The following is a 19,131-nucleotide window of genomic DNA, read 5'->3' as shown; positions in this document are numbered from 1 at the left end:
GACTTGTACTCGGAAAATTATAAAATATTGATAAAGAAATCAGGGAAGATACAAAAATGTGAAAGCATATACCGTGCTCATGGTTAGGAAGAATAAACATCATTAAAATGTCTATATTACCTAAAGCAATTTATAAATTCAATGAAATACCAATGAAAATACCAATGACTTACTTCAAAGATATAGAAGACATATTCCAAAAATTTATATGGAACCAAAAGAGAACACGAATAGCCTCAGCAATGTTGAAAGGAAGAATAAAGTGGGAGGCATCACACTTCCGGATATCAAGTTATACTACAAGTCCATTGTAATCAAAACATCCTGGTACTGGCATAAGAACAGGCATACTGATCAATGGAACAGAACAGAGATCCCAGAAATAAACCCACACTTTTATGGACAACTGATATTTGACAAAGAAGGTAAGAGTATACAATGGAATAAAGACAGACTCCTCAACAAATGGTGTTGGGAAAATTGGACAGCTACTTGCAAAAAAATGAAACTAGACCACCAACTTACACCATTCACAAAAATAAACTCAAAATTGATAAAAGACTTAAATGTAAGCTGTAAAACCATAAGCATCTTAGAAGAAAACATATGCAGTAAGCTCTCTGACATCTCTTGCAGCAATATATTTCCCGATTTATCTCCACGGGCAAGTGAAATAAAAGACAGGATAAACAAATGGAACTATATCAAACTGAAAAGCTTTTGCACAGCTAAAGACAATAAGAACAGAATAAAAAGACAAACTACACAATGGGAGAACATATTTGACAATGTCTGATAACGGGTTAATAACCAAAATTTATAAAGAACTTGTAAAACTCAATACCAGAAAGACAAACAATCCAATCAAAAAATGGGCGAAAGAAATGAATAGACATTTCTCCAAAGAGGACATACAGATGGCCAATAGGCATATGAAAAAATGCTCAACATCACTAATCATTAGAGAAATGCAAATTAAAACCACAATGAGGTATCACCTCACTCCAGTCAGAATGGCACTCATCAACAAAACAACACAGAATAAGTGCTGGCGAGGATGTGGAGAAAAGGGAACCCTCCTGCACTGCTGGTGGGAATGCAGCCGGGTGCAGCCACTGTGGAAATCAGTATGGAGATTCCTCAAAAAATAAAAATCTGCCTTTTGACCCAGCTATCTCACTTTTAGGAATATACCCGAAGAATATCATAGCACTGTTTCAAAAGAAGAAATGCACTCCCATGTTTATGGCAGCATTGTTCACAATAGCGAAGATCTGGAAACAGCCCAAGTGTCCATCAGTGAATGAGTGGATTAAAAAGCTTTGGTACATATATACTATGGAATACTACTCAGCCATAAGAAATGATGACATCAGATCATTTAGAACAACATGGATGGACCTTGATAACATTATACTGAGCGAAATAAGTAAATCAGAAAAAACTAGGAACTATATGATTCCATACATAGGTAGGACATAAAAATGAGACTCAGAGACATGGACAACAGTGTCGTGGTTGGGAGGGAGGAGAAGAAAGAGGTTTGGGGAGTAGAGGGGCACAAAGAAAACCAATTAGAAGGTGATAGAAGACAATTTGACTTTGGGTGATGGGAATGCAGCATAATCAAATGTCAAAATAACCTGGAGATGTTCTCTCTGAACATATGTACCCTGATTTGTCAATATCACTCCATTAAAATTAATTAAAAAAAACAAAAAAAAAGAAATATAAGTGAATAAGTCTTAACAATAAATTATCTTTTCTTTACACATAATTTAATGTTCATAACCCAAGAAACTCCAGAAAAATTGACACTATAGCATTCCTTCTTTCCAATAGGTATCTATTTTTGTCTTGGCAGTTGTGTGAAAAAGTGTTTCTTAGCACATCAATTTTCTGATGAAAGAAATCTGCCCCTACAGGGGAGGGAAACAAAGAATTAGAAAAAGGAAGAAGTCACTCTTTAAGGAAGAGGCAGAGAATGACTTAGAATAAAACAAGAGAGCCCAAAGTGGATAGTGATTCATTATCAAAAACATCAGCATTATAGTAAGCAATGACTGCCTGGCTTAAGAAATATAGTCTTTAAGATCATAATTTGGGCCTGCAAACAAATGAAAAACTTAAACATTTTTGTTAGTTGACATTGGTGGCTCAGTTAGGAGTAAAATACTCTACACCAGTGGTCCCTAATCTTTTTTGGGCCACGGACCAGTTTAATTGGAAAAATATATTTTCATGGACCGGCCTTTTAGGGTGGGATGGATAAATGTATCATGTGACCGAGACAAGAGCCAAGAGTGAGTCTTAGACGAATGTAATGTAAGGAATCTGGTCACTTTAAAAAAATAAAACACCATTCAGACTTAAATATAAATAAAACAGAAATAATGTAAGTTATTTATTCTTTCTCTCGGACCAGTACCAAATGGGGGTTGGGGACCACTGTACACCATGTTGCCCTTTGTCAAGACAAAGCAAATGAAGTGACCAGGGACAGGGAATGATTTATCAATGGGAAAAGGACCAGTACTACTAAGGTGTATTCAACTTTGTACATCTAAACTAAGCATAAGTTAAAAAACACCTTAAAAGACATACCCTGCTAATTTGAATAACCTTAGGTCAAGTTGTTCAAATACATTATTGTTTAATTCTTTCCTGCTCTTCAACGTGCTCCTTATATTCTTCTGCGTACCCTGAGAAGAGCTCATTGGTTATGAGGGAGGGTAGCCATGACTGTTATCTCTTGCTTTGTTGAAGTTTGTTCTAGTTTATCTTCAGGGGAAAAAATTATTTTAATTCCTTGTAGTTTTCTAAAGGAGTAAATCTATTCAACTACGCAGGATTCAGTATTACTGGAAGATTTAGGGTTCCCTCCCTTTTCACCCTAAACTTATTAATATTGTACCATAGTCAGAAAGTTCTAGAAGAAATGGCTGTAAGAAGTCAGAATAGTCTGATCTTCTTATTCTACTCTATAATTGTTACTGTTGTCATCTATGTTTTGTGTGAAAACTTCTTTTCATGATGTTCAGCAGCTAACAGTTACTAACATGAACAGCTCATGAATATTCAAATATGATGGGGATGATTTTCTGAGTTTTTAGGACTCTTGACTAATGACTTAAACACTAAAATTTTTTAGTGACTAAATTCATAAATCAGATGATAGCAAATTCTAATCAGATACTTCTGAGGGTGAAACATCAAACGTAGTTATCTTGTTAAGGCATTGATTTAAAGTACAAAAAAATAAAGATATATACACAATTGTCCTTGTTTATTTCTTTGAGTGATCTGGGAACCTACAGGGAAGCTACAGAGACAAAGCTGTAAGGTAACTTTGGATAATCATCTTATAAATTCAAGAATCATACATTATCATTCTGAACAGCAGCTGGCCACTTGTTTATCAATAAATATTTATTGAGTACTATTCCATTGCATGCAGTGTTATATGTTGTGGGGTTATAACATTAATCAAAATAGTCAAGGTCCAAATTCTTATAGAATGTATAGTCAAATAGAAGAGGCAGAAAATAAAAACAAATAAGCAAGAAAAGTATTAGACAATTGTAAGTGCTATGTAGATAATTAAAATAGGGTGATGACAGACCCTAGCCAATTGACTCAGTGGATTGAGCATCAGCCTGGCATTGTGGATGTTCTGAATTCAATCCCCAGTCAGGGCACACATGGAAAGTAACCATCTGCTTTTTGTCTACTCCTTCTTCCCCTCTCCCTTCTTTGTCTCTTCCCCTCTTATAGCCAGTGGCTCAATTGGTTCAAGCATTGGTCTGGGGGCTCAGTATAGCTCAGTTGATTTGAGCATCACTTCCAGATGGGGGTTTCTAGGTGGATCACAGTAGGGCAGTGATGGGCAATCTTTTGAGTTTGGTGTGTCAAAATTCATCAAAAAACCGAGCATAACTCGGGTGGTGTGTCACTTTGAGAAAAACAGCCTAACCAGAAATTCCAGAACTAGACGCTCTGTGCAAAGTTCTGTTGTTTTGGCCCACAGACCTCCAGCACAGAGTGTCTTCACTATAGCAAATGTTTTATCCTCAGCTACTGCACCTGGCCGTGCAGGAGCAGAGGATGAAATGTCCTTCTTGGCATGTGGCCGCATGTCATCGAAAATGGCTACATGTGTCAGTGCTGACACACGTGTCATAGGTTCACCATCACGGGTGTAGGGGCTCAGGTGGGAGCCTGTCTTTTTCTATCTCTCCTCCTCTCATGTAATCAAAAAATATAGGGTGATGACAGTGATTTGGAAGCTACTTGACATTAGCATGTCAAAGACTTCTTAAAGGAGGTGATATTTGAACTAAGATCTAAATGCCTTGCAGACCCTGATAATACAAAGATTAAGCAGCAATCGTTTCTGATCAGAGAGAACAGCTAGTAGCCCTATTTTCTCTAATTAAAAACTAAGTCCCTAAGGATGGAGCAAACCTTATATAGTAGGTAATAGAACAATATGATTAAAGGAAATGATAGGCGGGGAAGATCAGGTAGATAGAGACCTGATCATGGTATTCTTTTTAAGTGAAAATAAAAAAAATTATTGCCTAACCAGGCGGAGGCACAGTGGATAGAGCATTGGACTGGGATGCGGAGGTCCCAGGTTCAAGACTCCAAGGTCTCCAGCTTGAGCACAGGCTCATCTGGTTTGAGCAAAGCTCACCAGCTTGGATCTAAGGTCGCTGGCTCAAGCAAGGGGGTACTCGGTCTGCTGTAGCCCCGTGGTCAAGGCACGTATGAGAAAGCAATCAATGAACAACTAAGGTGTTGCAACAAAAAACTAATGATTGATGATTCTCATCTCTTTCTGTTTCTGTCTGTCCCTATCTATCCCTCTCTCTGACTCTCTCTCTGTCTCTGTTAAAAATAAATAAATAAAAAAAATTATTGATCCATCTGGAGCCCAGCAATCAACATTAACATTTTCATAAAATTTCTTCTCTTTCTTATACCAAGACACAGACTGCAGAAGTTGGAGTGAGATTCAGCTGAATAGCATAAAAGGAAGTGTGTGTGTGTGTGTGTGTGTGTGTGTGTGTGTGTATAGAAAGGGGAATCATGTTGAATGGCATTATGGGCTAAATGATACCCCCTCAAAATTTATATATTGAAGTTCTGACCCCGGTACAGGTACTTCAGAATTTGACTGTATTTGGAGATAAGGCCTTTAGAGAAATAATTAAGGTAAAATGAGATCATTAGGGTGGGCCTTAATCTAATATGACTAGTACCCTCCTAAGAAGAAGAGATTAAGACACAGACAGGTACAGAGCAAAGGCCATATGAAGATGCAGAAAGAAAGTGACCATCTACACCAGGCATGGTAAGAAATCAACCTGCTGACACATTGATCATGGGCTTCTAACCTCTATAACTGTGAGAAAGTAAATTTTCTGTTGTTTAAGCCATTCAGTCTATGCTACTTGGTTATGGCAGCCCTAGCCAACTGAAACCGAAGACTAACAAACCTCTTGACACACAAGATAACTGATTAAGGAAAGCTCAGCCAAAGGTAAGTTACAAGTTGGAAGCTTGGAATTAATTCACTTCCTTTTTTTCCCTCTAACAATGTGGACATTTCTAGAATATGCATCTGTACCCCTAAAATTTTCCTGGATGTCTATTATATTTATATAGAATTTTATTCTTCTTCCCTATCCATCGTAGTGTTTCAGGGGAAGTCACACAGAAAACCAGTTGGTATATCATTTCTATAATACTGTACTCGTATTTTGCTATCAACCTAATATGTTTAATAAAATATAGTTCTTTTCTCTTTATCTGTTTTGCACTAAAATGTATGAAAGTATAGATAATTTTTTACCAGGCTTAGATGGTATGCCTCTCACGTCTGATTTAAATTTAGGCTACATAAAGAATTCAACCTGAGGAACAGGCACCACAAATAGTTTGACATTTTTCAGTACAGTGAGAGAAATGTGTAAATGTTGAGAGACATATCACATGTATTAAGTCTGAATGTAGAGGAAAAAAACAAAGTGATTTAAAATATTAGATAAAAGTCCTGGCCGGGTGCTCAGTTGATCCAAGTGTCATCCCAAAATACCAAGGTTGGGAGTTTGATCTCCAGACAGGGCACATAAGGCATGTGACCAATGATTGCACAACTAAATACAACAAATGAATGCTTCTCTCTCTCTCTCTGTGTCTCTTTAGAATCAACCATTTTAAGAAATTCAAAAACCTTAAGTAAAACATGAGATAAAAATCCCATAGACAAACATTCTGAATTATATAACCATTATTTTTTGGTCAATCTTTTTTTTGTCTTTTCATTATTTTATCTATTTAGATTATTTTTATTTTTTGGTCAACCTACTTTTTGTATAAGCACAGGACTTTATTGAAAGTGAATGACACTTGAAACCATGTCAACATAATAAATTATAAATAAAAAATTAAAAAAGAAAGTGAATAATATGCCTGAACAATGCATGAACAGATTATTGTATTCTATCTTTTTTTTTTGCTTGCACATAATAGTGCTTTATATAGTGTCACAAATACAATATTTTATCTAGGTCTTTCCAAATATTACAAAAGCCCTGCTTTCCTGTATCCTTTCTTGAACAATTTGATCTATCTTTACCAAAATTTTTTATTCAGTAGTATATGACCCTCTATGCCTTGGAGAATAGTGGAGACCACATTGTTCTGTTTGACCAAGGCAAATGTGTAATGGAATAGGTTTGAACAGGGTAGTGTAGAAAGGACCAAATTGAGGAATAGTGAACAAAATAAAAGAGAAATTTAGAAATAGCATAGTACAAATCTCAATGTTTTATTACCCATAATTTTTTATTCTCAAATTAATAATTTGTTTTGATACTAAATCGATACAAGACTTTTCAAAAGGTCCAGAGTTAAGTACTATGACATTTTCCTGTTGGTACTGAGATGTGTGAAATTTCAAATCCTTTTGTGATTTCTACATTTTTTCCCCCCCCTTAGATTCTGGGAGTCTAAGAAGGATCAGCCCAAGAAATTATTAGTAAGGCACTTGAAATTGACAAACCAGTGTAATCAGCTCTCTTGGAAATGGGCTGATTAATTTACATCTCAGTAGGCTTCAGAAAAAGGTCTAAGTGACTCTGTCACACAATAGCTGAGATCAATTATAACCTGGGAGCTTCCAAGTTTGAAAAAAGACATGGAAACCTTTGGTTTCAATCTAATTTAACTTGACCTTCCTAGTTATAATTCCCCCTCCCCCCAGAAAAGTCTTTTACTGAAAGTAAGTCTAATTGAGGCATTTTCTAAAACCAGGATATATTAAAATAATTGAAACTGCATTGAAATTGAGCTTTTTTTGTGCTTCATGATCAAACTGCATTTTTAATCTGGTTTCATCATGACATATTTGAAGTTTAGGTCTCTTTCATTATTTTTTTTATCTTTAAAAAAGAAAAGCAAATAGCTTTATGGGATATAACCAGTGATGGGATTCAGCCAGTTTGCACCAGTTTGGCAGAACCAATACCTAATTTTTTGTTGAGTTTGGTAACCGGTTTGTTAAAATGGCACTTGTAATCAGGGTTCTTTCTAAGGTGGGTGCCTGGACAGCCACTCAATGTGGAAATCACAAATTTACATTCCTTACTTTTAACATTCATATGTGCAACAGCTTATTTTAAGTGCCTGTAGTAATGTTCATTCCATCAACAGGTGAAAATATTTTTTCCTAGTGAGGACGCCAGTCAAGAAGCAATATGGAATTGTGGCCAGTTGGCTAAATGGTAGAGTGTCAGTCCAGTGTGTGGCTGTCCCAGGTTCAATTCCCAGTCAGGAAACACAGGAGAAATGACCGTCTACTTCTTCTCCCTCCCCCCTCTCCCTTTTTTCTATCTCTCTCTTCCCCTCCCACAGACAAGGCTCCACTGGAGCAAGTTGGCCTGGGTGCTGAGGATGGCACCATGGCCTTATCGCAGGTGCAAAAATGACTCTGGTTGCAATGGAGCAATGGCTCCAGATGAGCATAGCATCACCCCTTAGTGGGTTTGCTGGGTGGATGCTGGTCTGGCACATGCAGAGTCTGTCTCCCTGCCTTCCTGCTTCTCACTTAAGAAAAATAAATAAAAAAAAAGAAAAAGGAAGCAATATGGAAATATTTTAAATAACAGTTTTATTGCTTTTTGTCAGGTATTTTAAAATATTTTTATTAATATTTTAAAACTCATAACATAGTCTAGTTTTGTGTACCTCTTGGTCATTAGGGCAGAGAACCTGTTGTTAAATTATTTGAATCCCACCAAAGGACATAACTGACATAAAATAAGCTGCACATACATGAAAGGTATAATTTGATACATTTTGACATGTCATGTGACTCATATAACCATCAGCACAATCAAAATAATAAACATCACCCTCAAATTACTCTTTGGTGCCTCTTTAAAATCTTTCCTCCCTCCCTACCTTGCCTTTCCCTGAATTATTTCTTCCAACTGTCCTCAGCATCTGTATACTGAACAGCTTAATCAAACAAAAGTGTGCTGGTGGGGAGTAAGGAGACCACTTTTTGTTCTATATATATTATTACTTGTTTGGCTAGGAAACTTTAACCAAGCAATTGAAAATCTTTCGAATAAGAAAGCTGAGTTAAAATAATTTAATCTTTTCCTTCTGTTGAAATGTTCTCTGATTCTGTAATTCTAATATGGTCAAGGATACATTGTCATATTATCAATAGTAAGTATTTTAAGAGGGAAAGATATTTTTGAAAAAATGTCTTGCTTCATAACTTCTTTCATTAGCCCATGTCATGTCATACCATTCTACCCATCTATATAACTGGAATACCTGCCAAAATAAATCAAATTTTTGTTAAAATAAATTTTGTTAAAATAAAATAAATAATGGAATAGAGGAGAGTTTGTCCAGGGTTTCTAGTCACGGTCTTTCAAAAACGAGATTTGTTTCATGGCAATGAATAGAATGAACATAGTACCAAGGGAGAATATTTCATAAATATCCTTTAATTCTCTGAAATGGGTTTAATTTGTTCAGTAACAAGTATGTAAAGAAGTTTGGACCATATAATGTTTGATATGAAGTTAATGGTCCTTTTATAATCCTTATGATATATCTAAAAGTTAACTCTGTATTTAATATTATTGTTATTAACTATTAATATTTTGGGTGTTAATGTTAACATTAAAGTTGTGAAAATAAACTCAAATTATTGAATGTTGAACTAAAAAAAATCTTGTCATTTGGTAAATTTTTGTTCTGATATATTCTCAATAAATGTGCAATGCAGTTACAAAAAGATGTCATAAAGGTAGATTCATTAAATCACAGTGAGTTCTCTCTGGATGATTATCTGTTGCAAACTTTATTTGGAAATGTAAGTAGCAATTTAAAAACTTCTACTTAAAGACTTTTGGTTTAAAAAATATCAAAAAAATTTTTGATTTAGCATGGACTCATAAGGTTACTGTGATACTGTTCATAGTGACATTTTTAAAATAAAATTTACAAGTTTGGTATTGAACTAATGGTTTTACTTTTGACCAAAAGGAAAAAGATGTTAGTCATAGTAAGACTGTATTAAATTATAAACAAGCTGCTTGCATGACATAATCCATGAAGATTTATTTTATTCAAATACCATTATCTGATATTAAGAATGGATGGTTTGCAATAAGAAAACGATAAGAAATTGGTCTATTAAATGGGCAAGCTCACTTCAAGCCCTTGAAACTTCTGTTTATTTGGCATTGTTCTATGTTTAGTCTCTCAGTGCCAAGCCACCTACTGACACTGCTAATCACCTCCCTTAATAAAATGTCTCATTGCAATAGCATCTGCATTAGATTCTGCCATTAAAGGAAGCAAAGTATCATTTAACCAGAGTACTTTTAAGAATCTTATTTTAACCTTCTTTGTTTAGGTGATTATGTCTTAAGTGATGCAATCTCAAAGCAAGTTTATTTGGTTTCCCACTTTACTCATTTGGGCTAGTAATTTCCTTGCTCCTAAGTAAAAATTTAGGCAAGCATCACAATTTTTAAGACTTTATGGGTCATAAAACCCTGATTTAATTTAATAATTAGAGTATACAATCTCCTGATTGTCTAAACTTTGAGGCCTTTTCTGTTTTCCAGCTCAGGCTTCTTGGAGGTGAGAATTGTAGAAAATGTTAAACCTGAGTTGCCACTATTGTATGTGTTGTAGAGATTGCCTTTTATCCTTGGGAGTTTTTCTTCTGAAGTACCCTTCACCTGGGTAAATGCATTTCTTTTCTGGAGAGTCACTTCTTTCTTCCTCATCCTTCAGCAGCCTTTCTCTGATGAGGTCTCTGTGCTCTGTTAACCAGGACCTAAGGCAAGCTCACTCTGGCTATGTCTCTTCCAATGCTTCTCATCTGGTTCACAAAAAACACTCATATTTTATTGCTGCAACAAGCTTTACTTGTGCAGTCTACTTATGTCAAATCTTCTTCAGTCATTCTCTTGTCCTTTAGATTTTGTATGAGTGTAGGTAGAGTGCAGAACATTTACCTGGCAGCTGTGGCTGATGCTGTGCTGTGAGAACATTCCAACAAGGATAAACCTTCCCCAGCATGCCCTGGAGGGAGCTCACCCACTATAGGTAAATGACTCAGTGCTAGCCAGGCAGCCTCCTGACCTTTTTTGGCCATTTGTCCTAGTATAACATTCTATTGGCTGAACCCACGTATATAAGCTAGCTTACTTCCTGAATAAAGTGGATCTGCGTCACTGAACCTGGTCCCCGGAGTTGGGTCTTTGCATCTCCGTCCTCCTCACCCCCGGCAGGACATGTCCACATATGGGGGTAAAATGCCAGTCTATTCAGCTCTCAAATACAGGGGACATATATGTTTACTGGTGATTACAGTAATTCTAGCCTCCTAGAGACCATTTATCCCCATGGATGTTAACTTTTTGCTCATACTGCTAAGATCCATGTCAGCAGTGAGTTTATACCATTTCCTGAGTCTTTGCTCAAATGTTGAGTCCCTTGTCCTGAGAAAGTATCCTCAGATAAATGAATTCTTGTGTATGGATAGTCTTATATTCTGCTCCCCTTTGATAAAGAAACTGCAAAACCCAATGCCAAGAATGTTCCATTATCACTTCTTGGTAAATGCAAGCTAATTCTTGAAATATTTTGGATGTATATTGTCTCCTCACCCACATCAGACTTAGCGCATCTCTAGCCAGGTTTTGCTGAGATTTATTGTTAGTTCTTAGCCTGACAGCCGGAAAAGGATGTGGGAGCAGCTCCTGAGCGGGGAGCACCTGTTACCTTGTGGGAAAGAGGCTTCTGTGGGAAGATGTTCAGCAGAGTGGAAGTGCTAGCTATTATTACTAGGGAAAAGTAAGATACTTCTGCAAGCCCAGAGCATCCAGGTAAGTTGCAGTGTCAATATCCTTGAGACATCCTTTCAGACATACCTGATCTGTTTTCCAAAATCCTAGTCTTTCCTGACCAGGGATCTGAATTCTGCATAACAGACCTCACTTGGTGAGCGTTCAAACATCTCAGAAGCTCAAGAACTCTAACAATTAGTCCTTCAGCTTGCTGCTTGAGTGTGTCTGTTTCTTCCACTGCAAGAGATACTCTCTGACTTTCATATTTAACCACAAAACTGACTGCCAAAATCCCTCAGTAATTCTCCTTCTGCAGTGAGTCCATACAACTTAACAATAACCATCTAATTTTGCTGTCTTTATAAGAATTATGCCCCCAACATTTTTTGTTTTGAGTCATTATACTTATAGCATTTTCCTCTGCTGGGACATTTTCTCAGATCATCACTCCAGCAATTGAATCATCAGCTTGTACCAGGAATTCTTCTTGCCCCACCTACCAACCAGGAAAGAATCCACTTCAACTTCCAGGCAGTAGGTAAGTCAACCCGACCATCAGTTACTGCATGACTGCCATTAAATTAGTTTGGGTCCTCCAGAAAAGCAGATGCCAAGACAGTATGAAACATAGAAGAAATTCATTAGAAGAGATTCCTGTGAAATCAGGTGGAGAGGGAGTCAAGGAAGACTGAGAGAGCTTTGACACTGCAATGAAAGCCTGACCCCTACTGAGGAAGAGAAGAAGCAAGAAAAGTTGGAAGGGCTCTACACTACAGTGTTCTTCGAGGAAGGTTCAGCAAGGTTATTGGGGCATTCTAAAGTCAAAGGTAACTTTAGAGAAGTCCAGGAATGGGACTAGCCATAGTATCCCTGTTATGCTCAGCCATTGCCTAGGAATAGCACAATGGATTTCAGCGTGGGTCCTTAGTTGTGCTCCCTGTTTTAGAGGTTTGCAATATTCATCCTCTTGGCTTTCTGAACTAAGCTGGGATGAAGAAATAGCAACCTCATTTTTCCATTTCACCTTGGCAGTGGGCAGATTAGGACCTACCAATAGCCATTTCCAAAATTCCTTGTCATTAAATGTTATCATAAGTCTTACCCCCTCCCACTAGTTTATATCCCCCGTATAAATTATGAAGCTAGAGTTACTTTTTCCCTTTAATTATTTTGAACATTTATATATTGTCTTTATTATACTTTGGTTAAAATGGAGACAAGAAGAGCATCAGTTTTAACATCCTGTGAGGTTTGCATGAACTAATAGGGAAGAAGGCTTGTTTGATACTGGGTGAAAGGAATTCATTTTGGTGATATAAAGGAGGACAAAATGGAATGGACCAGGATTATGTAGATATTATGTATCTCCCAATCCAGTACTAAAATTGAAATTGAAGGAAGTAACTTTCTTTTTAAACTGCAGAATTGATGAAATTTTTGGCAAGAATGAATATCTAGAGGATGAGTTCATAAGAGTGTCAGAGAGATTTATGAAACCATGGGTACAATATGAGACCAAGTGGCAAAACATAGCCCAGACTCAGGGAGGAGGCTATTCTACCCATTGCTAGGTGGAAATGAGAAATGTGTTGGAAACATATATGACATTTTCTTTAGAGTGAAAAAAATTCTTTGTCAGCATGGGCAATGACAGTAGGTAAGCATTTTAAGTGGCTTTATACAATGTAAAAATGGAACTGTGGGTAACAGATTCATCACAGTGACTATATCAAAAAAAGTAATCTTGAGGTTCAGTTTTAGGTATTTCCAAAAATAATTGAGTCAAATTTTTCATGGGCCTAATTTCTGACATTCAGAATTTGAACTTTGTCTATGTAGTCATTCAGGTTTTAGACAAACACAGGAATAATTCTATGTATTCTGATTTTGAAGGATTTTAATGCAGGAAATTAGAGGCTTATATAAGCATTGCTAGCTGTCAAATGAAAGTTAGGTCATCTTCTAGAGACTACTGCATTCCTTGGCTTGTGGCCCCCTTACTTAATCTTCAGAGCCAGAAATAGTGGATCAAGTGTTTCTGACACTGAATTTTTCCTCCTTTCTCATATTTCTGAGTCAGGCAGGCAAGGCTTTCCATCCTAAAACACTCACAATAGAGCCTACCAGGATAATCAAGCTTAAGGTCGCAAGATCCAGTTGCCTTACTTACATCTGCAAGTCTATTTTGCCATATAATGTAACATATTCACGGTTTTGGGAAATTAGTACAAGACCATCTTTGGTGAACCATTATTCTGCTGACCATGCTTTAGGAAAAGTTTATGAAAAATAAAAAGAATAATAAAGGCAATAATTAAACATTTAAATTTAATTATTAGATCCCTAACATCAGGTCATCAATATTAACTTTGAATAACTTTTGTTATGTGAAGTTAATGAATTTATTGCTAATAATAAGAAATTCAACATTCTGAAAAGGATTGTGTCTTGGAGCTCTATTATTTGTGACAATGGAATGTAATCTAATTGAGTTTTTGTTCAAAGATAATTCTCATAGGAGGCAGTCTCAGAAACATTTTCTACTCTTATTAGAAAACACAAATTTCAAGAAAAAATTAAAATTACCTAATTGATATATAATACATTGGTATAATATTTTGTGTTTTATAAATCATTTTATTTAAAGTAGGCCATCTGGCTGATCTGGAACTAATTAAAATAAAATAGGAGAGTGACAAAATGCTGAAAACAGTAATTATTAAAATTTTCATTGAAAAGCTTGATATCTTGAGAAATAATTTAAACTTAATTATTTAATTTTACTTTAAAATCTTTCCTTGAGGTTTTAGCTGTACTGGCTCTTGAGTTGAGTATATTCCTAGAGAGCCTTGTTCTGACATTCTTCTTTTTTTTTGTGGCAGAGACAGAGAGTCAGAGAGAGAGACAGATAGGGACAGACAGAGAGAAAGTGAAAGAGATGAGAAGCATCAATTTTTTGTTGTGTTTCTTTAGTTGTTCATTTATTGATTTCTCACATATGCCTTGACCAGGGGGCTACAGCAGACTGAGTGACCCCTTGTTCGAGCCACAACAGGTTCAAGTGATGAGCCTTGCTCAAACCAGATGAGCTTGTGCTCAAGCTGGCAACCTCGGGGTCTCGAACCTGGGTCCTCCACATCCCAGTTTGATGCTCTATCCACTGCGCACCCCCTGGTCAGGCTGTTCTGACCTTTTTTAAGGATAATGTGAAGCTAGCTGTTCTTCCTAAAGTCTGGAGAGAGAAACACAGTGCAGAGTAGAGAAGGTGGATGTAGATGGAAAATTGTCCAGATATCTAAGAACTTGAAGTAAAAGCCTGCAGAGTTCAATCTTATCACTGATTGAGGATGGGGTCCATGTCCCTTGTTTTTTTCTACCTGGGAGACATTATAGGTTCTTTCTCTGATTAGTAGTAGAACAGCCTGGTGTTGAAAGGTACAAAGTCTTCCACAGGGTTCAGGTAATTTTGTCTCCCCAGGTTAAATGTGTGACTAGTACAGAAGTGTTTAGTGAATGGTTATGACTCCTACTACTAGAGTATCAAGTGAGTAACTAAGAAACATTTCTTTGGTCAGATCCTAATTAGATAGCAAAGCAAAAATCTTCCACATTACCTACCCAGTTACCTTGAAGAAAACAGGTTTTGTGTGGAGGTCTGTAAACCCCGCTCACTTGACTATACCTTGAATGACCCACAGGATCACATAATCAATGAATTATCTACTATGATCACACATCTATACAGAAGTTAATAGCAGATGCCTTGAAAATGCCTATTTTGGTATAGCACTTATACCTACATTCTGGGTAGTACACCTCCATTTGAACAATGCTTGACATTGAATTTCAGTTGATATCACCCCTAATTACTAAAATTTTGTAATTACTGTGCATCAAGAAATTCCATTCATGTTACATCAGTGCAACACTCATGCAAACTAGAGTTACTCAGCAGAGTTTACTTTCTCATTAAATAACAGTGGTATATTCAAGAATATGCCAAAGGCTGAAACACTGGAAAAGTGCATGGAGGACTTTTGGAGGAAAGCTAAAGCACTGAGTAACTTTCTGTTCCCATCCTGAGGAACTGAAGGTCAAGGCCAAACACTCATGACTGAAAGCAGTCACATTCAGGGAAGGCCCAAGGATGTGGGTGTTTAACCCAACCGGAGCTTTCTGCAGGTCAGGAATCAGACAGACAGACGGTGTTATGTCTCAGAAAGGGCAAGATAAATCTAATCAGTTTTGCAAAACTAAGTAATAAAATTGTACACTGTATTCTGCTTGTTAGTTTCTTATGCAGGATGACATATTTCTGTTTAATAAATTGGATAGTTGATCTCTCTAAGGCACTTCAATCCTGGAGAGATTGGGGTCTTCCACTTGCAGTTTGTTGTTGCTGCCTCTTTCCTTTGCAACTCTTCTTCATGAAACTCTGAACATTAACAACAGAGGATTTGTGCATGTAGCAGTACAGCCTGCAACATACCTAGTCCCAGTGTCTTTTGGTGAACTTCACTCACCTAAAATACAAAGTCTCCATCTCTTTTATACATTTATTTTCTTGAAATTTTTAACTGAAGTGCATGCAATAAAGTGCATACATTATACTATGCAGCTCAGTGAGTTTTTATGAAGTCAACACACTTAAATAACAGTGCCAAGATCAAGAAACAAAATGTTATTAGTAATCCAGAAGACTCCTTTATCTCCCATGAGTCCTGAGTGTAGCTACATCTCAACTTCTCACTATAGATTCATTTTTTCTACTATTGAATTTTATATAAATTGAAAAATATATGATGAATTCTTTTGTCTTTGGCTTCTTTCACTCAACATTATCTATGAGATTGATTTATGCTGTTGTATATAGTTGTAGTTTATTCTCAATACTGGATGATATATATTACATAAATATACTATAACTCATTTATTCATTTTAGAGTTAATGGACATCCACATTGTGTTTTATAATATTAGCTATAATTCTGCTAATGAACTTTCATATATAAATGAAAATACACCCTCTCACACACATAGATTTCTGTTAGCTATACTAGATACAGAATCACTACAGAATCATAGGTGGTACATATTGCTAGCTCTAGTAGGTTCTACTAGATAATTTTTCAAAGTGGCTATACCAATTTACCCTTCCACAAGCAGTGTAAGGATATTTTAATTGTTCTATATCTGACCAATACTTGGTATCAGCAGTGTTTTTTATTTTAGCCTTTCCAGTGAATACATAGGGTAGGATTGCCATATAGAATGTCATTGGTGCCTAGCAAAGTAGATCTTCTTTCATGTGTTTTTACCCATTTAGATATACTTTTTTAGTCTTATGTCTATTTTCTGATGTGGTTGTTTACAGCCCTAATCTTTGAGAATCTGGTTAAAGGACATGTAAACAGACCTTGAAATACTCATAGCAGTGCTATTTAGGTGACTGCTATTGGGATCATACTTATCTATAGGCTGGGTGGTTTATAAACAACAGATATTGATTACTCACATTTCTGAGAAAAGTTCAAGATGAAGGCAGAAGAAGATGCTTGCTTCCTGGTTCATAGATGGCCCTCTTCTCACTGTCCTCATAGAAGAAGCAGCAGGACTGTACTCTGAGGTCTCTTTTATAAGGGCACCAATCCCATCCAGGAGAGCTCCACTCTCATGACCTAATTACCTCCCAAAGGCCCCACTTCCTACTACCATTACATTAGGGGTTAGGATTTCAACATGTAAATTTTGGGGAAACAAATATTCAGACCACAACAGTGTAGCTGACCAAAACCACGAAAGGATGGAAAAAAAAGGCAAATAGTTATCACAGCAGACAGAACTGTATGTAGGTTGCTTAGTCATGACTAATCAGAATTACGCAGAGGCAATTGGTCTGGTGCACACCAACACCAGAATTGTTGTCAGCGACCTGTTTGTGTCCAGGCAAATGGGCATAATTGTTTGAATGTCCACTTGAAGATAATTTGTAAATAACTCTTTCAATCTTCTCTGGTTTCAAGATAAACATGATAAATCCAACCAATGAGATTTCTTTTGTGGAATTAGCAGATTGACACTTTAAAAACAGCTTTATTGAGGTATAATTAATATTTTTAAATTTGCACATATGTACTGTATTTAATTTGGACATATGCATATATCTGGTGAAACCAACACCATAATCACAATAACAAATATATCTGTCACCTCCATGTCCCTTGTTGTGTGTGTGTGTGTTAAGAATACTTAACAGAGAGAAAAGAAAAATAAATTTTCTAAGAACCAAAATTTCTAGAAACCAAATGTGATATATAGCATATAGAAATCACACTAAAAATATCTAAATGCTCTCACTTATCACAGCATTATTGCGCCATGTAATTACAGCCAGAATTATTTGTCTCAGATGTTTATGAGCTTTCTTTTTTTTTTCAAAACAAAGGCTAAAAGGCCTGATATCTGGCACAATGGGATGTTAAGAGATCTACTTTCATAAATGTTTAATTTTTTATTTTTATTTTATTTATTCATTTTTAGAGAGGAGAGAGAGAGAGGAGAGAGAGAGAGAGAGAGAGAGAGAGAGAGAGAGAGAGAAGGGGGGAGGAGCTGGAAGCATCAATTCCCATATGTGCCTTGTCCAGGCAAGCCCAGGGTTTTGAACCGGCAACCTCAGCATTTACAGGTCGACGTTTTATCCACTGAGCCACCACAGGTCAGGCTTACTCTCATAAATGTTTAAGTGTACATTACAGTATTGTTAACTATAGGCACTATGTTGTACAACAGAACTCTGGAACTTATTTATCTTTATAACTGAATCTTTATACCCATCAAACAACTCCCCATTTCTCATTTGGATGATAACAGGGAATAACAAGAGTTAAAATTAAAATAACAAATAAAATTAAAATAAACAAATAAAAAGAGAGAAACGGTTGAAAAATACCAAGCCTGAAATTTAATCAGTCAGCTAAAGAAAGCTAAATTGTAGATAATATGAGTGGGTAAATAAGTCATGGGGAGCGTGAGTGGAAGAGGAAAGTCCATTGGAACATGTTTGAGGGAGATGAAGTGGATCAAGGAGTTGAGAAGAAAAGATATGTGAAACGTGGTGATTAGCTAGAAGAGACAATGAACTCCAGAGTGAAGAATGTGTGAACAACTGAAGCCTCAGGAGGCATGCTGTGCTGTGTTCTATTCTATTTGCATGTGTACCTATACATAGAAAAGACTTTAAATTTAAATTAAAAATTTTGAAGTTTATTATAATAACTACATTATACAAATACATGCATCTTTTCAGAATACAGAAGAATACAGGCACATTGATTGCTGCTGAAGATCCCATTTTTGGAAGCACTTTGGAGTAATGATCAGTTTGAGCTAATGTTTTTTTTGTTTTTTTGTTTTTTGTTTTTTTTAGAGAGGAGAGGGAGAGACAGAGAGAGGAGAGACAGAGAGAGAGAAGGGGGGGAGGAGCTGGAAGCATCAACTCCCATATGTGCCTTGACCAGGCAAGCCCAGGGTTTCGAACAGGCGACCTCAGCATTTCCAGGTCGACGCTTTATCCACTGCGCCACCACAGGTCAGGCCGTGAGCTAATGTTTATTGAGCAACACCCTTTATGTAATGGGTGCTTCAACTTACAGTTTTAAATCTTTATACAGATCCTCTTATTCTGAGAAGTAAAGCAATGCTATGTGTAGACTCTGGTATTAGACTATCTGGGTTTGAATCC

Source organism: Saccopteryx bilineata, chromosome 2 (assembly GCF_036850765.1).
Source record: "Saccopteryx bilineata isolate mSacBil1 chromosome 2, mSacBil1_pri_phased_curated, whole genome shotgun sequence".
Lineage (NCBI taxonomy): Eukaryota > Metazoa > Chordata > Mammalia > Chiroptera > Emballonuridae > Saccopteryx > Saccopteryx bilineata.
The sequence above is the reverse complement of the archived record's forward strand: the minus strand, read 5'-3'. Positions refer to the sequence as shown.